Below are 22,870 nucleotides of genomic sequence, written 5' to 3' on the forward strand. Positions count from 1 at the left end.
CTCTCGATTGCCAACTGTCAATAAATTCCTGGACATTACAATAGAATAGGGCACTCTTTTGGACTGTCCGTAAAAAATTTGTGGTCTACTTGATTTTTTTTTAAGCTGAAAAAACTTATGCAGATTATTTTGACTGTAATTATCATCATTTCACAAGTTACAGTGAATGCAGCTGATGTATTCTTATCAGAGTTATGGGCTGTAGACATGTATCACTTATAATCATAATGGTTTAATATGGTTTTCCAATGTATTGGTAAAAAATATTGCCTGTCTGTGATTTTTGGCAAGTTGTCCAGAAAGAAATAAAAAGTCAAGATGACAACCTTGCTTGTACTGCTGCTTCTGGAGCACACATGTTTAAGCCAGCGACGCTATGATGCTGCTGGCCTGACCTGTCAGTCAAGGAGAAGCGTCCGCCTACCCACCTACCAGGAAGTCGGCAGGTTTTAAATACAAACGGATTTCAGAATCAGAAATCCTTGTTGATTGTAACATTACTACAACATTTTATTATGCAACAAAGTGAAACTCCAGGAAGAGACAAAACAATGACCTCCTCTGTTACTTGATCCTGGGTTATAACAGACGGAGATGCAATCTTTCCAGGCTCTATTTCTGCCAAAGTCACGTCTATGATTGTATAAGCAGCAGTTTTGAAACCATTGCATTCACAGCGTCCCTTTTACAGAACCAGATAATACTGCCCATACAGTAGACCTAGCCATAATACAGCTGGCATAGTTTTATGCAAAATGTTCAATGACTGTAAATACATGAGGCTGCACGAGGGGTGGACAATGACAGTTTGGGGCCCCTGTGTGGCGACAAAGCTACTGATACATATATAGAGATATATAAGAAGAAATGTGGCACTCATCCCAACGATGCTGTAGTGAAAAGTCCTTTATTCGCTGAGATCAGCGCTCAGGTACACATGGAGAGGCGGCAGGGAATGAACAGAAGAGGGTGCGGGGAAACAGGTGAGGACAACGGCCGTTTCGTGCTGTACGCTTCAACGGGTCCAAGACATGGACCCGTTGAAGCGCACGGCCGTTGTCCTCACCTGTTTCCCCGCACCCTCTTCTGCTCAGTGGTACAAGGTGTTGTTTTCAGATGAAAGTAAATTTAGCATTTCATTTGGAAATCATGGTCCCAGAGTCTGGAGAAAGAGTTGAGAGGCCACAATCCAAGTTGCTTGAGGTCAAGTGTGAAGTTTCCACAATCAGTGATGGTTTGGGGAGCCATGTCATCTGTTGGTGTAGGTCCACTGTAATTTATCAAAGCAAAAGTCAGCGCAGCCGTCTACCAGGAACTATTATAGCTTTTCATGCTTCCCTCTGCCGACAAGCTTTTTGGGGATGGAAATTTCATTCTGCAGCAGGATTTAGCACCTGTCCACACTGCCAAAAGTATGAACGCCTGACTTAAAAATAACAGTATCACTGTGCTTGATTGGCCAGCAAACTCGCCTGACCTTAACTTCATAGAGAATCGATGGGGTATTGTCAAGAGGAAGATGAGAGACACCAGAACCAACAATGCAGACGAGCTGATGGCTGCTATCAAAGCAACCTGGGCTTCCATAACACCTCAGTAGTGCCACAGGCTGATCGCCGCCATGCCATGCCGCATTGATGCAGTAATTGATGCAAAGAGGAGCCCCAACCAAGTAATGAGTGCATTTACTGAACATGCATTTCAGTAGGACAACATTTTGGATTTTAAAATCATTTTTCAAGCTGGTGTTATGAAGTATTCTAATTTAATGAGATAATGAATCTTGGGTTTTCATTGGCTATAAGCCATAATCATCAACATTAACAGAAATACACACTTGAAATAGATCACTAGATCACTCTGTTTGTAATGACTCAATATGAGTATTTCACCTTTTGTATTGAAGAACTGAAATAAATTAACTTTTTGATGATATTCTAATTTAGTGACAAGCACTTTTATATATACCTTACATATTCACCTTTATTATGTATTACATATCGGATTACTGCATATAGAGCCCTGTTTTTTATTACATACCATCCTCTGTTGTTAGATGTATAATGCAATTACGACTAATGGAGCTCGGGAAAGCTTCTTTTCTAATGGAGTAGCTGATGGACTGGTCTTCTGCTCAATCTGCATTTTATATCTAACAAGAGAGGACTATGTAATAAAAAGTGGGTGCTGTGAGTAACAAAAATAACAAGAATACACTATGTAAGAGATAGCATTACACATCACAGCAGAGGAAGCTATAGAATAAGGGACAGCACCATATATAACAGAGGATGGTACACAATAAGAAACGTGTTAGACATAATAAAAGAGGAAACTATGTATCTAAGGATGCCACTATACATACCGGGTTTCCTCCGGGTTCTCCGGTTTCCTCCCACATTCCAAAGACATACTGATTGGGAATTTAGATTGTGAGCCCCATCGGGGACAGTCATGATAATGTGTGCAAAAACTTTAAAGCGCTGCGGAATATGTTAGCGCTATATAAAAACAAAGATTATTATTATACATAATAAGTGAGTACACTATATATTAAAGGACTGTGCTATACACAATAAGTGTGTATAATATATATTAAGGGACTGTGCTATACATAATAAGTGACTACACTATATACTAAGGGACTGTGCTATACATAGTAAGTGTGGATACTATATATTAAGGGACTGTGCTATACATAATAAGTGAGTACACTATATACTAAGGGACTGTGCTATACATAAGTGAGTATACTATATACTAATGGACTATGCTATACATAATTAGTGAGTACACTATATACTAAGGGACTGTGCTATACATAATAAGTGAGTACACTATATACTAAGGGACTGTGCTATACATGATAAGGCTACATTCCTGTATCTGTGCAGTTTCGGTGTGCTGCATGCTTTTACAGATGCATTGAGCATGTCCTATTCTGATTCTCAAAATCAGATCAGAACAGGACAGTCTCAAAGTCCATGTGCAGTCCATTAAAAAAATCTGGCAGCAGGGATTTTACAGATAATATTATCACTTTAAGTCACACAGTGCAGATACAGAATAATATTCACATCCAAGAACTTACCGCTGATGTCTCGTCTGATTAGAGCCGTTTTCTGCTGTTTCTTCTCCATCTGGTCAGACCTTCATGTCAACATCTTCCAGTCACGCTCATGACTCGTCTTGTCACGATGTGTATCGCAGCCCTGAAAATAACAATGTCACATACATTGTACACAGGGGTGAACCTAGCCTCTCTGCTGCCTGAGGCGAACGGAAAAATGGCGCCCCTCCCCCCCCCCACACACAGTCCCTGCCTCACTGCCTGTGCACACACATCCCTCCACCGGACCCGGTAATGCCGCTCGCAGTAGCATACCAGCAGAGGCGTATCTAGGGTTTCTGGCACCAGGGGCAAGAATTCATTTTGGTGCCCCCCTTCGCCAAGGACACATGCGATTAGCACACTCAATCATGTGCCCAGGAGCTCCTCTCCCTAATGCTCTCAATGTTCAGTGAAAAACTGAGAGAAGCGGGAAGAGAAGCTCGTTGTCACAGGACCACAAGTGTGAAAGTCGCATGTGAGTGAAGTGTCCGTGTGATGACTATTGTAACCTGCAGAGCTGAATCCTGACATCGCAGCTTCTGAATTCTCACAACTAATGCACTGCACACTTTTAGGATTCTCCCTTGCCAGTGGACAGTCACGTCAGCACAAGCATGCGATTTGTATACTTCTGGCTACATTCCGACTAGACATGCCCGGCCTCGCTCAGTTCATTTTCATAGCGTGGGGCCACACATGTCTAGTCAGCACGTGACCGCATGGATGTAAATCGCTGGCACGAGAGAATCCTGACAGCGGGCAGTGCGCACTGTGAGAAGTCAGAAGTCTACAGTCACAAAGAATGACTGCAGACTCATCACAAACCTGGACATCCCCTTTAATGCTCCTAACATAAATAAAAACATGAGAGTTAGTCAGTATCACAAATAACATTTACATCCAGGTACCTTATAGATGATGTCGTCTCTGGAGCCGTTCTCCTTTTCTTCATCTTGTCCAGACCCCATGATGAGTTTTCTCATCCACAGCCGTCTCTGAAGACTTCCATCTTCTCCGCTCTTTTGCAGAAAATCTCCATGATGCCCTTAAAGATACAAGTGTCATTATAATGCTCCTGAATAAAAAATTGCCCTTACTATATTGTCTGCACAAAATATGACCCCCACACTGTCCCTCTTATGGTACATGCTCTTTACACTAACCTCTCCTTTCCATACCGGCCCCCTCTTCATACTGTCCTCTCACACTGTGTCCCCCCTATAGGGCCCATAATTTATACTCCATATTTATACTCCATCCTCCCACCCTGTGTGCATGGCTCCCCCATACTCCCACCCTGCGTGCATGGCTCCCCCATCCTCCTCCCCTGCGTGCATGGCTCCCCCATCCTTCTCCCTGCGTGCATGGCTCCCCCATCCTCCTCCCCTGTGTGCATGGCTCCCCCATCCTTCTCCCCTGCGTGCATGGCTCCCCCATCCTCCTCCCCTGTGTGCATGGCTCCCCCATCCTTCTCCCCTGCGTGCATGGCTCCCCCATCCTTCTCCCCTGCGTGCAAGGCTCCCCCATCCTTCTCCCCTGCGTGCATGGCTCCCCCATCCTTCTCCCCTGCGTGCATGGCTCCCCATCCTTCTCCCCTGCGTGCATGGCTCCCCCATCCTTCTCCCCTGCATGCATGGCTCCCCCATCCTTCTCCCCTGCGTGCATGGCTCCCCATCCTTCTCCCCTGTCAAACTCACCTCTCACAGCGCGGCGCAGAACTTCCTGGCATCTCTGCAGCATCTTCCTTCCTGTTTGAGCGGTCACGTGGTAGCGCTAATTAATGTGATGAATATGCGCATATTCATGACCTTATTGAGCGGTACCATGTGACCGCTGAAGACAGGATGCGCTGCCGGCGCTGAGATGCAGTTGCAGCCACCGCTGGAGGAAGGTGAGTAGGATGTCTTCAGGGAGGGGGGCGGGAAGGAGGGAGGCTTACTTGATCCCGGAGTTTTATAAAAAAAACAAAAAAAAAACCTAGCAGCGCAAATCCAGTTACTACAGAATCTGCCGCCCCCTCTCTTCTGCCGCCTGAGCCAAAGAGCTAAACTCGCCTCATGGTAGCAGCGTTACTGATTGTACACATTATACATGTGTCACCCCCCGAATACAGATATGTACTCCGCCATTAATATACTATTAGCCACACACTAATCAAAATATAAAGTGACAAGCAGCACTGTGCTCCCATTAATTATAATCTCCGCCACCCAATAAAATAAATTATTCAGTCCGTGACTCTCCCCAATTAACTTTAAGGCTCTGTGCACACGGAAAGTATGCAATGTTTTACAGTACAAGCAAAATGAATGAGATCCCTGAAGCCTCATGCACACTCTTATTTTTTCTTTGCAGATTTGCAGTAGATGAAAATCTGCATAATGTCAATTCAGCAGCGTATTTCAACCGTACTAATGAGTGGAGGGATAATATGCAACAAAAGCATGTAAAAAAAATTATTTTATGCAACATTCTTCCTGTCAACACATTAGGATATGCAGCAGAATTTTCTCGTGCGAATCCTGAAGTGTGCACATAGCCTTAAGGTACCGTCACATTAAGCGACGCTGCAGCGATATAGACAACGATGCCGATCGCTGCAGCATCGCTGTTTCGTCGTTGTGTGGTCGCTGGAGAGCTGTCACACAGACAGCTCTCCAGTGACCAACGATGCCGAAGTCGCCGGGTTACCAGAGTAAACATCGGGTTACTAAGCGCAGGGCCGCGCTTAGTAACCCGATGTTTACCCTGGTTACCATTGTAAAAGTTAAAAAAAACAAACAGTACATACTTACATTCCGGTGTCTGTCCCCCGGCCTCAGCTTCTCTGCACTGTGTCAGCGCCGGACGGCCGTAAAGCAGAGCACCCTGCGCTTAGTAACCCGATGTTTACCCTGGTTACAAGTGAAGACATCGCTGAATCGGCGTCACACACGCCGATTCAGCGATGTTAGCGGGTGATCCAGCGACGAAATAAAGTTCTGGCCTTCTAGCTCCAACCAGCGATCTCACAGCAGGATCCTGATCGCTGCTGCGTGTCAAACACAACGATATCGCTATCCAGGACGCTGCAACGTCACGGATCGCTATCGTTATCGTTCTAAAGTCGCTCAGTGTGAAGGTACCTTTAGTCCCTCTCCTATGTCCCCCCATTTATTATAAGTACTTGATAGCATCATAATGAATTTGACTGTGGGAGAAAACATTATCAGGTGCTTAACATACCCTGCCTACATTCATTACAAGTTCCTAAGAGCGTTTTCTCCCACCTTTCAATCCATTATAAAGTGCACCTTATCCCTTCTTTTCCCCAATAAATTTTAAGTCCCTGAAAGAGTCAGAATGAATTGTGAGGTGGGGGAGGACGCCATCAGGAACTTAGCACCCTCTCCACCACCCAATTCATTTTACATCCATATCTAACGTCCTCTAACGTCATTTGAAAGTAAAAATGGACTGTGTCTCTATTCAAGCGGGACCGTCTATAGGGAGCCTGCAGCAGAGCAGAGGAGACCCTGATGGCGTAGAAAGTGGAACCACAGGTATGCAGAGTAATGGACACTATTTTCATGTGATGGGAGGCCAGGGCACAAATGCCCCGGTGTCCTCAGCCATGACTACGGCCCTGGCCTTCCCTCACATACTGTGTTGGTTGTAATCAGGCACAGGTCTGCAGCAGGGTTGACAGCAGTAAGGTAGGGCAAGTGCGGATGCAAATGTTTGTAATGAGGCAAAGTTCACTTCAGATGTACTGGGTTAGTTTTGATCTCACTGCAGAACTGTGTGTGATTATTACAGCAAAGTGCCTCCTTTCATTTACAATAAGCTGTGAAGGCAGATTCTCGGGGACATCAGTGTCCGGCCCATAGATCTTAACAGCTGATTTACATATAAGAAAAACATGCATTTCTCTGGAATGACACATCGGATCATAGTTATGAAGGTATAATTTTTTTCAGCTTTCTATGATTTTCGTGCCCATATAGACGGCTTAGGAGGGTTTTATCCTACTGACAGATTTCCTCTAATTTTGCTAGCCAACCAAAGATGGTGCAGGACAGCACAGTGTTCATTAACTGCAACGGGCATCGAGATTCATTGCTCTGTTGCAGCAAAATTTGTCTGTGTATGCGTATGGAAATGTAAGTGCACTAGTGGACATAGGTACTACACTGGCAGTCCATGGCTCCTCTCTTCTCCTCACCTGGTGCTGCCCTCCTTTGCTTCATTCAGTGTGAAGACAGAATACTTAGCAGTGCTATACAATGTGGACTTAAATTGTGCATATACTTCTGGAATAATGCCGTACCCATGTCCATATTGTCTTATAGAGAAAGAGTCCCTAGTTTCAAAAATTAAAAATTTTGGTATAAAAAACATGAAAAATTCCCTGTGGGTTCTGATCACTATTTCTACTCAGTCCTGTTGCTGTATGGACAAGCAGCCACTTCATAATTAATTCGCTTTTTAAGCTGTAAATAATGCCACTAAAGATTTTGCATGAGGAACATGTGACCTAGTTAGGATTGAAGCAGGGATAGAATGGGCCTGCACACAATATGTGGTGGAAATTTAGCAAAAATGATGTTGAAGCCACCTGACAATATAGTCATGCAGGGACACAATTTTTCCACACAAGAATACATATTTTTTTACTTGCATTTCCCATTTTAACAGACAACACATCATGTATTGTCTGATGGAGAATTTGATCAGTAGTAACCAGATGGTTCTTTTCATACAGGTCTTCTTTCTCTTTGTGTTAGCCCCCTTGAGTTCTAAGAACTCGATAAACTGGTCGGGGCACATTTAGGGACAATGAGAGAAATGTTGTTTTTGTCGTTTTGATTCTGACTTGGTGCAGTAGAATTTTTGGTACTCATTCAAGCATGGTATTGATACTGGAATTAGAAACATTGGAAAATTCAAGTTTTATGCACGCTATCATTTCAATGAGAATGTCTTTCTTATTAAAAGCACAGTTTAGACTTTAATTTTCTTATCTCAGCTGTAAACTGACTGGCTACTAGGAGTTGTCTTTTGACAGAATGGGTCATAAATCAGCCTAGTTGTCTATTCTAGTGAAACCGGTTGTGTAAACTTGGTATAAAGGTCTAGAAATGGTTCACTTTATGATGATTATGTGTCATTTTGACAGATCAGAAGGACTTTTTCCCACTTTTCCTAGTAATTTGAGACACATGTAACCATAGAAGATGTTCGGCTGGGATCACACATGCGAGAAACACGGCCAAGTCTCGCATTTTAATACCCTACGCTGCACCCGGCATTCAGGAGCGGCGCATGTGGCTGCATGTATTGCTATACGGCCGCACGCGCCGCCCCTGAGTTCCGGGTGCAATGCAGGGTATTAACATGCGAGACTCGGCCATGTTTCTCGCATGTGTGATAACGGCCTTAGTCAAATAAGATTCCATTGTACAGTAAAAGAGGTTCTCCATGAATTTTATGTTGATGACCTATGTTTTTGATCAGATCAATGTGGGTCCGACACCCTCACCTATAATGTTGCGCTCACGGCAACTTGTAATGGCTCTGCAGTCAAAGCAAAGTAGGGTGTCCTTACATCTCACACAGGATTAGTCCAAAACTGGCAGAGAACACATAATAATATTGCAATATACAGAGAAATACCAAGAAACCATAACCAAATATTACCAGCATATACAGTAGTGATAATACCATCATACTGATCATTAAAGGGGTTGTCCAGGGTTGGGGTTAAAGTCTATGTGACTTAGACTTCTGAATCCTCACAGAGTGCACTGTTAGGATTCTCTTGTGCCGGTGCTGGGATTGGCCGTCATGTGATCACAAGTTTGGGATTTCCACACCTCTGGCCACATTCCGACTAAACGTACTCTGCTTTGCTAAATTCACTCTTATTGAGCGAGGCCGTGTATGTCTACTCATCACATGACTGCATGATTTCAAATCGCATACTTGTGGTCCCATGACTGACTGCTCCCAGCACCGAAGAATCCTCAGAGCACACAATGTGCACACTGTGAGGATTCAGAAGTCTGCAGTCACACAGAGTCAAGAGAGATTGCAGACTTTAACATCAAACCTGGACAACCCCTTTAACCAAAACCACTGTATTATGACTGATATCACCACCATGCTGTGACCGTATAATGGTAATATCAGGTCTACACCAGTGTTCTGCAGACCATATATGTGTGTATTGTGCAGGTTCTCACCAGTGATGTTCTCAATGATTGTTGTTCATTTTATTTTTTCCTTTGCATTTGATCCAGACCGCCATGACCTCTTCCTCTGTCCATAATTTGTCCCTGTACATATAACAGAGACATCTTTACTGCTTTTCCAAGTCCCTCCTCACATTCTACCACCTCTACACAAACCACAAATTGTGCTGCCTTATAAGAATTCCCCTGTGCCTCCTTGCAGATTTACAGCAGCATGCAGTAATAATGTGCCCTTGTGCTACCTTATAATAATTCCCTTGTGCCACCTTTAATAATACTCCCCTTGACCCCTTATAATAATAATGACCCTGCACCTCCTCCTAATACAAACCCCCCCAGTGCTTTTTTATTATAATAACTAGATTGTGGCCCGATTCTAATGCATCGGGTATTCTAGAATATGCATGTCCCCGTAGTATATGGACAATGATGATTCCAGAATTCGCGGCAGACTGTGCCCGTCGCTGATTGGTCGAGGCAACCTTTATGACATCATCGTCGCCATGCTGTGCCCTTCGCTGATTGGTCGAGGCCTGGCGGCTGTGCCCGTCGCTGAATCAGAAACGTGGGATTTCTACGTCCTTTATGACATCATCGTCGCTGTGCCCATTGCTGATTGATCGAGGCCTGGCGGCCTCGACCAATCAGAGACGCAGGATGTCTACGTCCTTTATGACATCATCGTCGCTGTGCCCGTCGCCCAATCAGAGACGCGGGATTTCTGCGTCGATACTGTTCCCGTCTCTGATTGGTCGAGGCCTGGCGGCCTCGACCAATCAGAGACGCGGGATTTCCAGGACAGACAGACAGAAAGACAGACAGACAGAAAGACAGACAGACAGAGAGACGGAAAAACCCTTAGGCAATTATATAGACAGACTAGATTGTGGCCCGATTCTAACGCATCGGGTATTCTAGAATATGCATGTCCCCGTAGTATATGGACAATGATGATTCCAGAATTCGCGGCAGACTGTGCCCGTCGCTGATTGGTCGAGGCAACCTTTATGACATCATCGTCGCCATGGCAACCATTATGACATCATCATCGCTGTGCCCGTCGCTGAATCAGAAACGTGAGATGTCTACGTCCTTTATGACATCATCGTCGCTGTGCCCGTTGCTGATTGGTCGAGGCCTGGCGGCCTCGACCAATCAGAGACGCGGGATGTCTACGTCCTTTATGACATCATCGTCGCTGTGCCCGTTCCTGATTGGTCAAGGCCTGGCGGCCTCGACCAATCAGAGACGCGGGATTTCCAGGACAGACAGACAGACAGACAGACAGACAGAATGACAGACAGACGGAAAAACCCTTAGACAATTATATATGTAGATGCCTCCTTGATTCCCTATAATGGTAATGACCACCCATTGGGCCTCCTGATAATAATGACCCTCAGTGCCACTTCATTTAAATAAAGTTCCTTAGCAGGGGGGTACATTGAAATAACAGGGCCCATAGAAAAAGTCCTATCGCGTCACAGTCAAAGGAGGGCATATCTTCCAACTTTTTAAGAAATGGATAAGGATATGTATTGCGGCACTTACATTTATTTTCCCTGTCCTAATGCCCCTATGTGGTCTCACCCACTATGATACCTCTTTCATGACCCCCGTAAAGTATTATTATGCCCGACACAATATGATGACCCAACAAACGCTATAGAAAGTATGATGCCCCACAGGACACCACATATTAAGATGAACACCACAGCCTTCCATATATTATGGGATTCACCACAGCCGACAATATGAGGCACACCACCAGTATGAGGCACACCACCCCTTTATAAAATATGGTTATCCCCATAACCACCCATTAAGTCTGAAGGTAACCATAGCCCTACATAGTATAATGTACCCCATAGATGTCCACACAGTATTATGTCCACCAAAGCCCACATACACTATAAATATCTCCCACAAAACCCAATATAGTACAGTATGATGGTCCTCCCCATACAGCCTCCTATATAATATGATGGTCCCCCCAAACAGCCCCCATATACTATGATGGTCTCCCACAGCTCCCAAAAATAAAAAAATCATTATACACACCTATTCCTGACTCCTCGTCCTCCGCAGCGTCCGTCTCCTCTTCTGTCCCGTCTCTTAGTGGATGCTATCGATGCAGTGATATCATTGCACCGCTGACATCACCTGCGTGTGACAACCTCCAGCAGGGCCCCAGCAGAATCATAGAATCATAAATTTTGGAGTTAGAAGCGCCCTCCAGTGTCATCGTGTCCATTCCACTGCTTAATGCAGGGTGCACTAAACCATCTCATACAGATGTCTGTCCAACCTCTGTTTGAAGACTTACATTGAAGGAGAACTCACCACCTCTTGTGGCAGCCTGTTCCACTCATTGATCACTCTCATTGTCAAAAGGCTTTTGCCAATATCTAATCTAATCTAATGATCTACTAACAGCTAAATCTAATGGTCACTACTCCATGCTAATTCTCTTGGGTCTCTCTGCAACATTCGATACTGTGGATCACCAGCTCCTCCTCACTATACTCCGTTCCATCAGCTCAAGGACACCTGTTATGATCCGGTGACCTTGGAGCCGCATGAATAACTTTCACTGGAGTAGGTGGTAACTGTACTGACCGCAAATCCTGACCGGACACCGCAACTAGAAGTAGCCGTGTGGTGTGCCTAACAAACCCTAGACACCTCGACACAGCCGGAGAACTAAATACCCCTATAGATGGAAATAGGAATACTATCTTGCCTCAGAGCAGAACCCCAAAGGATAGGCAGCCCCCCATGAATATTGACTGCGAGTAGGAGAGGAAAGACACAAGTAGGCAGAAAACAGGATTTAGCAAAAGAGGCCACTCTAGCTAAAATAGGAAAGGATAGGACAGAGTTCTGTGCGGTCAGTATTAAAACCCTTCCAAAAATATCCACAGCAGATTATACAAAAAATTCCTCCATCTAAAGATGTGGAACGTATATCTGCAACTCCAGAGAATCTTACACACAGAGCAGAAATACAATCAAAAATCCAGCACACAGCATGTGTGCCATAGAAAAAAAACAGACACTTATCTTTGCTGAATTGGCAGCTAAGCAGGAGAAACCAGACAGAGGTCCAACACCTCCCAAGAACCATTGACAACTGGCAAGGACCAATGAATCCTGCAAACCTAAATACCCCAGTCAGAATTGCAATCAGCAGAAACACCTGACCATGACTGCAGCCCTGGGACAACTGCATTACCACCTACAACCACCGGAGGGAGCCCAAAAGCAGAATTCACAACAGACACTGTTCTGTCCTGGTTCTCCTCCTACCTCTCTGACCGCTCCTTCACTGTATCTTTTGCTGGTTCCTCCTCCTCTCACCTTCCCCTTACTGTTGGGGTTTCCCAAGGATCGGTTCCAGGCCCCCTCCTCTTCTCTTTGTATACTGCCCCTATTGGTCAAAAAAATCAGTAGATTTGGTTTCCAGCACCATCTCTATGCTGATGACACCCAATTATACACTTCTTTTCCCGATATCACGCCTGCCTTTTTAGAAAACACCAGTGATTGTATTACCGCTGTCCCTATCAACATGTCCTCCCTCTATCTGAAACTGAACCTGTCAAAAACTGAACTCCTTGAGTTTCCTCCCTCTACTAACCTACTTATGGCCGACATTGCCATTTTTGTGTGTAGTTCCACCGTTACTCCCCAGCAACAATCCCGCTGTCTTGGGGTCATACTTGATTCTGAGCTTTCATTCACCCACCACATCCGATCACTGGCTCGCTCTTGCTATCTGCACCTCAAAAACATTTCTACAATTCGCCCTTTTCTTACTTTGGACTCTGCAAAAACTCTTACTGTTTCTCTTATTAATTCTCGTCTGGACTATTGTAATTCTCTACTAATCGGCCTCCCTCTTACCAAACTCTCCCCTCTCCAATCTATCTTGAATGCTGCAGCCAGGATCATGTTCCTTACCAATCTTTATACCGATGCCTCTACCTTGTGCCAGTCATTACACTGGTTACCCATCCACTCCAGAATTCAGTACAAGCTTATTACCCTCACCCACAAAGCACTTCACAGATCAGCACCACTCTACATCTCCTCCCTCGTCTGAATCTATCACCCTACCCGTGCCCTCCGTTCTGCTAATGACATGAGGTTAACATCCTCAATAATCAGAACCTCCCACTCTCATCTCCAAGACATTTCACGTATTGCTCCAATTCTTTGGAATGCACTGCCCAGGTTAATACAATTAATCCCCAATCCCCACAGTTTTAAGTGTGCCCTAAAAATGTATTTGTTCAGACTGGCCTACCGCCTCAATGCATTAACCTAATTATCCCTGTGTTGCCCATTCAAAATTTTTACCATAACCAGGTTCCTCGCAGCATGTTCTCACATTCTTTGTGCATTTATAGCCCTCTTTGTCTGTACTATTACATACTTAGGCCAATAACCAGTTCATGCAGCATTACATGAACACCCGATTATTATGGAACGCCCGCCAGGGCCATGGGATACTCGGTACCGGGTCCAGTCTTAAATGGGATGTCACGGTGGCTGCGACCCGGTCCGTGGCCCTGGGAGCCCAATTTAAGGGGAATGTCTTTTAGGGGGTATTGTGAATAAAGTCTATTGCTCGTGACGCCACCTGTGGTGTTTGGTCATTGGGGACCGACGCTGCTTAAAGGGGTCCTCTGGGGTAATGGTATGCAGCAAGATAGTGATGCTTCCCTCAGGTGAAGCGGGGTCCCCTGGGCTTCCCAAGTGTAGGGCACTGATGGTGAGGTGGATGGTATGGTAAAGAATGAGGACACAGGTTTGCAGTCTTTACCTGGTTTATTGATGATAGCAGTCCTCAGTCCAGGGTACCAAGTGCAGGGTAGCTGTGGTCTGGCCGCCTTGGATCAATAGGGAATCCCTCTCCCAAGTGAGGTCCATAAGCCTTTCCTACTTACGCTACTTTAGTGGGTGAGGTCCCTGCCACTTGAAGCTTGGTTGCAAAGTCCCCTTTCTCCTATTCTAAGACAGATGTCTGTATGATAGGCAGTGCGAGCCTGTTTATAGGCTTTCGGTACCCGGTTTCTGCACTCTGGCTCTTAGGATGTCATTCTGCTGTTCCCCTCCTGATCCTCTTCCTCCTCTGTGCTTCTTCCCTCTAAGCTCCTCCACTATTCAACTCCTTCAAGTTCTCACTCTTTCCAGGGTTACCAACTTCTGCGCTCTGGGGTGATGGTATGCAGCAAGATGGTGACGCTTCCCGCAGATGAAGCGGGGTCCCCAGGGCTTCCCAAGTATAGGGCACCGATGGTGTGATGGATGGTATGGCAAAGAATGAGGACACAAGTTTGCAGTCTTTACCTGGTTTACTGATGATAGCAGTCCTCAGTCCAGGGTACCAAGTGCAGGGTAGCTGTGGTCTGGCCGGCTTGGAGGAAATAGGGGATCCCTCTCCCAGGTGAGTTCCGTAAGCCATTCCTACTTGCGCTTCTTTAGATGGTGAGGTCCCTGCCACTTGAAGCTTGGTTGCAAAGTCCCCTCTCTCCTATCCTAAGACAGATGTCTGTACGATAGGCAGTGCGAGCCTGTTTATAGGGTCTCTATCATGACCCGGGCTCTCAGGTTACTACTTCACCTCAGACTTGATGCGGGCAATTGATATACAGTCCTATGCCCTCCGGTTCTGTCGCGCGTCCTGGAGAACAGCACATCCTCGGGCTCTCGGTACCCGGTTTCTGCACTCTGGCTCTTAGGATGTCATTCTGCTGTTCCCCTCCTGATCCTCTTCCTCCTCTGTGCTTCTTCCCTCTAAGCTCCTCCACTATTCAACTCCTTCAAGTTCTCACTCTTTCCAGGGGCCACAACTCCTCTCCTCACTCCTCTGCTACTCTCTACAACTGGCTGACTCCTCCTCCAGACCAGGATACATAAAGTCTAAGGAAGCTCCCCTGAATCCAGGTCCTGAGCTCCCCCTCCTGGCCTAGATTCAGAAGTGTTGAATGTGAGTGCCTTACCTGATAGACAGAATCTCCCTTGCCTCCAAGCGTGACATCACCCTCCCCGAAAGGAAGGCAACATCACATTAACAACTGGTTACCTGGGGTGTTACAATTACACTATGGTTGGTCCGAACAACGAAACCAATTGTTACCATCCACCTCTCGTGTCTCCCCCTTTTCCTCATAGATTGTAAGCTTGCGAACAGGGCCCTCATTCCTCTTGGTATCCGTTTCGATCTATATGTTTATTGTTATGCTGTAATGTTTATTGTCTTTACAAATCCCCTCTAAAATGTAAAGTGCTGCAAAATATGTTGGTGCTATAGAAATAAAATTATTATTATTATTTATTATTATCTGTATCTTCTTGAGAATAAGGATGATTCCTCTTCACTATGACATCCCTTCAGATATTTGAAGCTAGCTATTAAGTCTGCTCTTCACCTTATTTTTTATAAGCTAAACATTCCCAGATCCTTTAACTGTTGATCGATGGACATACTTTGCAGTCAGCTCATCATCCTTGTCTCTCTGCTCTGAACTTGCTTCAGTTTTTCAATGTCTTTTTTAAACTGTGGTGCCCAGAACTGGACACAGTATTCCTGATGAGGCCTGACCAAGGAGGAGTAGATGGAGATAATTACTTCACGTGATCTCGACTATATGCGTTTCTCGGTACATCCCAGAACTGTGTATGCCTTTTTTACTGATTAATCAACCTGCTGACTCTTGTGCAGTCTGTGATCTATTAGTATACACAAGTCTTTTTCACACGTGTTATTGCTTAGTTATATTCCTCCCATTTTGTAGATGTCATTTTAGTTTTTTTGCCCAGATGTAGAATCTTTCATTTCTCCCTGTTAAATACATCATCATTTCCCTATTCCCCTTCTCCATAGACATCTATAGGAAGCAGCTGTAACCTGTTTTCTCTGTGATCTGATTACCTATTTTCATCTCTGCCTCACCAAAGAACAGCTTCTACTAAATATGTGGTTCTAAGTGGTGATAACCTCTCCAAGATGTCCACAGGACCTATCCACATTGGACAAGTTTAACTGTTGTCCTATGTTCTGGACAGTCTCAGACTGTAAAACTGACAACTAAATTCTGACTTGACAGGAGTTAAAAGTAATGCACATAGTTATTTTATGTTTTTAAAAAGGGGTTGAAAAATAAAATTATTTTCATCTACAGCTACCTACTTGGATCCAGCACAGAACACTCCGTGGTCTACTACACTGACACAGGAAGAGAAGACATCAATGTTCCATCAGCAGCAAGATTACTGCAGCTTGTGATTGTCTGCAACAGACAGTGACAAGAGCAACAAGTCTTTGGATGTTTTTTTCATGATGTGCTGCTCAGGTCACCAATTCTGCAGCCCATCAAATGACTTGGAGCTTGGCCGCATGGTTTAGGATGTGAAGTGAAACCAAAATCTTCTCCTAATGGAAAAGACCTCCAAGTCTTGATATTGACTTTTAAGATAGCTGCTTCCTAGAAGTGGCACAAGAGACCCAGTTCTCTTCACCTGTGAGCAGACTTTTTCCATATTTTATTTCCCAATGGAGCAATGCATGGCTTGTAAGTCACCCTACATCATTTTGGCACTATCCTTCAGGAGACATTTTACACTTTAGACCCACTGTCGAAAGGCCTCTCCAAAGTCAAGCAGTATCTTACATTGCACTTATGAGGGACAAGAACCCCCAAACAGCCTTTTTTCCCCTCCATATCCACTGACTTACTCCCACACTCCAAAATGACGTGCTAATAGGGAAATTGGATTGTAAGCCCTAATGGGGACAGTGATTGATGATATCGTATGTAAAGTGCTGCAGAATATGTTGACGCTGTACATGAAGCAAATACACTGAGATGACTAAAAAGCTTAGAAGGACCCTAGTCCAATGGCCAGGTTTGTATTCCGTGGCCTTCAGACCAGAGCCCTGCAAATCTGCTACCTGCTAGAATCTTTGCGGTCTCTTTTGATTTGTAACCCCAGTATGACCTCATTGTTGCGGCTTGACCTCACGCTAGGCCTAATAATTGGAAGAGGTGCCTGGAACTTCAGCAGATCTGAGAACGCTCGCAAAGAAGTTCTTTGGAAGGTTGTCCACAGACTACCAACATGGCTGCTAGACCAATATCCTGCAAATCTTTTTGATCATCTCTAATAAGAAATAAGTGCATACACAGCCCCATTACATCTTGAGCACCATGCACATGGGAGACCATTATATTTTTTAGAACATAACTTAAAACTGGATCACTATATTACACTTCACAACAATTCTACTCTTGTAAGTGATGAGACTATGTGTTGGAATTTTCCTTGACTTGAGGGCCATTTATGTATTATTTTATGCTCTCATGATTTCTTTATTATGTCTATATCGGCCTGTTTTATCATTCTGTGAATTAAAACAGACCGTGGAGTGATCTAATAAGGCCAGGGTTAGCCTCAGACATACCCCGTAATCAGAATTTTTTTCTTTTTCTTCTAGTGAGTTTGTTTTTTGTGTGCTCTTATCTGTTCCCTTACAGTTAGCTGCATATGTTTACTATAAACCTTGTCTGTGTGTTTTAGCTTATTGTCACTTGCTTAACCCTTGAAAGATATCTGCCTGCCATTATTCTGTTAAGGGAAGTAAGAACAGTGTTCCACTAGTTAGATCTGGGCATGGTTAAAACTAGGCTTGGCAGTGGTAGAACAGGTTTGGCCTCCTATTTTCTTTTCCTCGTATCCATTTTGTATACGGTCTATAAATAATACCGCTGCGCCTCTGTCAGAGAGGGCACAGAACTGAGTGGGTGATAGGGCATTACGCCCACCTCCACGGAATTGTCATTGTTGGCATCATCCACATGGCTTGAGCTTTTGCTGTGTAAGCATGATGTACAGTGATTATTCTAGCTGCATCATTTCCAGTTTGTGGAAGTTTTGACAAATGCTAAGAAAGGAGAAATGAATCAGGTGCCTTGACGAAAAAAAAAATGCACAGCTAGAGAAAACTGTATGAAGCATAGACAGAACTTCTCCCAGATATCGAAATGTGGAACTCCTTCTCTGTGTCAGTAACTAAGAAGAACCCGAATGAACGCACTAGGAGAACTTTTGCCTTTGTAGTAAAGGTATCTGGAGAGGAATGCGGCACTGGCCCATGGCCAGTAAGGGCTCACTGAACAGGATAAAATTTCAGTTTGGATGTGCGGGAAGTTGCTTGTGTTAGTTAGGAGTTAGATTCTGGTTTGGCGAGTTTAAGGGCAGGGAGTATACCAGCAAGAGACAGGCTTTTCACAGAGTGAAACTGATAAGACTGCCCCAGCCAAACCTCTAGTGCTTGACTCTGAATACTACTTTATCCACTTTTCCTCTAAAGCAAAGTGGTCTTTCGGTATGCCACATACTTCTAATGATGTCTATCTAGTCAGGCTTCTTTTTTTTCATTAAAATACCCTTCTGAGACCCTTTTTATAGTATTGGAATGCGCAACAAGGATTTGAGAATAGTAGGAACCTGCTAATTGAGAATTTTTTTTTTGTTCTCTGCATTTTTCCAGTTCTCGAAAGGGGAAAGAAAAATTAAGAGAGGGGTGAAGACTGAAAGTGAGCGTTCAGGCTAGAGGGTTTGGTTGCTATCAACAACAGGAGGTGCTCGCAGATCCTTCTCCTGCCAGTGTAAAAGGAAAGCAGGAGATGCAATAGGTTTTGAGTCACACAGAGACGTCTCCAGAGCGCAGGTTTACAGCACAGTAAAAGAGAAGCCGCTTGGCCTTCAGAATCACATAAAAAGCAGGTAAGTGTTAAACTTCAGTAAATGTGTTTATTACGGACCATGGGTGGACATAACCATTAGCGTGCAGTGCTCGCCCCTCTGCACTGGGCACAGAAAGTTACATATCACTTTTGACTGTTGAATTGTGAATGGTTAAAAAAAGATGTTTTGTAAAAGGTTTATAATTGTCAGGAATATGATTCTACTTGGATCACCCTTTCTCCATTTCTTCCATGAGTATATAGCAGGCGAACACTATCTACCATATGTTTAAAGGGTACTATGGTGACAACTGGCAGCAGATCATCTTTTCACATTTGGATCTTTAATGTTCTTGTACAATTTTTAGACTTATTATTTTTGGACAAAAAATCTCTGAAAACCAGAAACCTTTTAGAGAAGGATTAATGTGGCATGAGGTTTCTAATACATTTTCAGACGCAGACGGTATAACTGGTCCTTGAGATGTTACATAGATTTGCATCATGACTGTCAATTTTCAATATGTCACGAGCGTGATTCCGAGATGTGAAATGCAGGGTTCCATTTTCAGTACCCAAAAACTGTCCAAGCAAATACAGATGTTGCAATCGTAGCCCAGACCGGAATGGTGCTCCACGCCGTTCTCATAGAAATGGTGCACACTTACATTTACTTTATATAGGATTGGAGCTGCCATGTTTTACAGATTGCCTATACATGATCAATAGTCTAAACCAAAGTTCGCAGACTGACACTTGTTCTTTTAGAGGACGGTAAATCTGTGGCTAACGCTGAAGGAAGGTTCACACGACATGAATTTCATCCAGAAAAGTGGGACAATTTTTTTTCTCACTTGTTATCTGTACACGATCCGTTTTAGCAGCTATTAATAATTTGCAATTTCCTATGTTACAGAATTGCAATATATCCGTAAAAAAAATGGATGCTAGACTTTGGATCAGTAAGGCATCCGATTTTTTTTTTCTCGCACATATAGACTTGAATGGGTGAGTCTAATCCGATTTCCGGGGGCACAATTTTGTTTTCACCCACATATTCGGTCAGTAAAAAAAAAAAAATCTCTCCTCTGCACTGCCCCATTGAATACCATTGGTCCAACTGCTGTCCATTTTTTTAACAGATAGCTCTCGGATCGAAAATACAATTGTGTGCACAAGCCCTTACAATTATTTTTTGGACCTTCATTTGTATTTTAGGCTTCAGTGGGCACACATTAAGGCGGCATACAATTAGCTCCCGCTTTCCATGTCAGAATCTTTTCACACCTGCCTTCTGATATACAGTAGTGATGTTTTTAGAGGACTTTTTCGCTATTGCTGAATTGTATTTAGGTATTTGCAATTACTTTCCTACAACCTTCACTGCCCTTCCTGAGCTCTCATTTACCAGACATATCCTTAAAATTGTCCAGATTCACCCTTATAACCAATACATGTTTTCTACTTCTTATATTACTCCGTTGATTTTTTTTAAACAATGTTTTACATGCCGACATCTAAGATGTCTGAGGTCACTTTGAAAAAAATCCACTCGGTTCACCTGTTTCCATGGGAGAGGTATGAGAAGCTCAGCCGGCAGGTGTAACTGAATTAAAGGGAATTTTCCGTCTGTTTCTTCTGCCCTGTCTTCGCCGTACTTCCTGAACTTTACATGTAAATGACTTGTATGCCACATCATCATCTTATTGTACCCGCTGAAAGGGAAAGGATTTGGCATGTTATGAGTGAATCTAATCATTCGCGAGCGGGGAGCTTACAGGTCTAATACTAGATTTGTCAGACTGGTACTGGTTTGAAAGAAAAAAAAAACATTGTCAATGGAAGTATACAAGATTACTTGTAAAATCGGCCTACTTTCCTGAACAGACATTATTCCGAGAGCTACGAGAGGGATTTATATAGAAATCTCAGTTCTATGGTGCCCTCTACTTGCATAATGTATGATACTAGGCTAGATTATTGCAACATATCTAAGAAAGTATTGATCGCAGGGGTGTATGTATAAGGGTGCAAAGATAGCAATCACTTTCAGGTCCCTTCTATCACATAAACTCGGTCAAATAAATAAGGCAGCAGACTGCGGCGCTAAAACATGCAAACGTGAAACATGAAAATTGAACTGCATTACTGCACTAGAAATATGAAAAAATGAGAGCGTTTAGCGCATAAATTGGCCAATTCATGTGTACCTGGTAGCCACATTAAGGCATCTCTCGTATACCAGGTCCTAAACTTTCCTCGCTGAGAATAAACATCTTCATCTGAATGGGAACCTGTGAATCCTCTTCTTAGACTAAACCTCTCTCTCTCCCCGCGGAGGGGTAATGGACCTGCTGCGATTAAAACACCTGTGGCTAAGAGGTGGGGGAGTGCTCAGTCAGGAGGCTAATGAATACAAATTTAAAAAAACTGACCGTCACATCCAAACATAGACTAAGTTTGAACAGGTGCTGAACTTTATGTGGCACAGTTACATACATTTTATACAATATTTAGTAATCAAAGCATGTCTTTCTGTGCACCCCATTATCTATTTCCCCATGTAAGCAAACATCTTGGGAGAAAATCATAGACATGCGTGTTCCCATTTTCATGTCTGCTTTCTAATACTCTCAAAATGGTGAAAAATTTGGAGTTACGTTCCCATTTGTTGCAGCATATGCTTGTCTGAATGCTTCAAAAGTACAGTATTTAATTCTAGGGACTCCCCTATATTGTGGATATCACTCAGTTTTGTAGACCAGCCATGACCTGGCATCAAACATCAGTTTCAAGCAACAAAAAAGGAATCTGCCTACATGTGGCAACTTTAGGGTTCACTGCTGTAAAAGGAATTTTTCTTAAATGTCCATTTAGTACATTTTGACTGTATAGAGATTGCTTATTAATATAAATCCCCTAGTATTAGCTAAAGATTCCTATCATATGACAAATTTGAAGAACAACACATGTCCCATGAGATCAATACCCTCCTTAAAGTCAGTGGTACACTTTACTGCCATAAGGCTTTAATTTACTAAAAATAAATGCTGCAAAAATCTTGCGTAAAAGCAGCAATTGTGAAATCCTTTTGGGCACTTTCATGGGAGTGATTAAATGAAGAAATCAATGTCTCTTCCATTACAGTTGTATTGTCTATAAGTATGTAGGCATGTATTGTATCATGTACAATGCACGTGATACAATATTGGTGGGACGGGTACAGATTTTTAATTCTTAACTTGTGCAAATTCCATTCTTCCAAATGTGAATGCAGGCCCTTGGCCGTGGCCGAACTCTCTGCCTAGCGACCAGCTGTAGGCGGACTGTGTGCCGATGTATGGGCCTACAGGGTAATGCAAGGGTATTTCTTCTAGAGGTGACTTCCGCAGTAATATAATATTGGATTGAAATTTGGATATGTATGAAGACATGATCCCATAAATTGCACTTGGTGCTGGATTATGGCTGTTCACAACTAGTACTGCGTCATAACACATGTGTATACATGAAACTTAATGTTACTGCATTGATGCAGATTTACCTTCATCTGAAAAACCTCTTAAACTTTCGTTCTCACATTCAAATACACTTGAAAAACTAAAAATTATTTTTCTAATGAGAAAATTCTTCCAACTTTTAGAAATAGTTTTGGTTCTTTGCACATATCAAGACTGCTAGCTAATTACCGTATGTGTTTTCTATAGCTATGAAAAAAAGGATCTCCATTATTTGTACTGTCCAATCTAACACATTTCCATCTTTTAGGT

General features: G+C 43.5%; 1 protein-coding gene and 1 long non-coding RNA gene across 7 annotated transcripts in view; one reads left to right on the top strand and one right to left on the bottom strand.

Annotated features, from left to right (window-relative positions):
* Positions 1–1,093: 1,093 nt before the first annotated feature.
* LOC138657059 (uncharacterized) lies at positions 1,094–21,419 on the bottom strand. Of its 2 annotated transcripts, XR_011317002.1 has the most exons (5): positions 21,311–21,419; positions 20,662–20,815; positions 3,092–3,212; positions 2,366–2,501; positions 1,094–1,270 (listed from the first exon to the last, which is right to left on the bottom strand). It is a non-coding gene; the product is annotated as an uncharacterized lncRNA (long non-coding RNA). The 2 variants fall into 2 exon arrangements; XR_011317003.1 differs by lacking the exons at positions 20,662–20,815; positions 21,311–21,419 and adding an exon at positions 4,021–4,325.
* RBM47 (RNA binding motif protein 47) overlaps positions 18,320–22,870 on the top strand; it is a 201,800-nt gene continuing 197,249 nt past the window's right edge. Inside the window, exons 1-2 of one of the 5 annotated variants that reach the window (XM_069744560.1) lie at positions 18,320–18,476; positions 18,905–19,140. The gene's annotated coding sequence lies outside the window, so the exon portion shown is untranslated. Of the gene's footprint in view, positions 18,477–18,539; positions 19,141–22,870 lie in introns of those variants that run through there. The other 4 variants (XM_069744567.1, XM_069744559.1, XM_069744563.1 and 1 more) reach the window with 4 other exon arrangements.

This window comes from Ranitomeya imitator, chromosome 1, assembly GCF_032444005.1.
Source record: "Ranitomeya imitator isolate aRanImi1 chromosome 1, aRanImi1.pri, whole genome shotgun sequence".
In the NCBI taxonomy this organism is placed as follows: domain Eukaryota; kingdom Metazoa; phylum Chordata; class Amphibia; order Anura; family Dendrobatidae; genus Ranitomeya; species Ranitomeya imitator.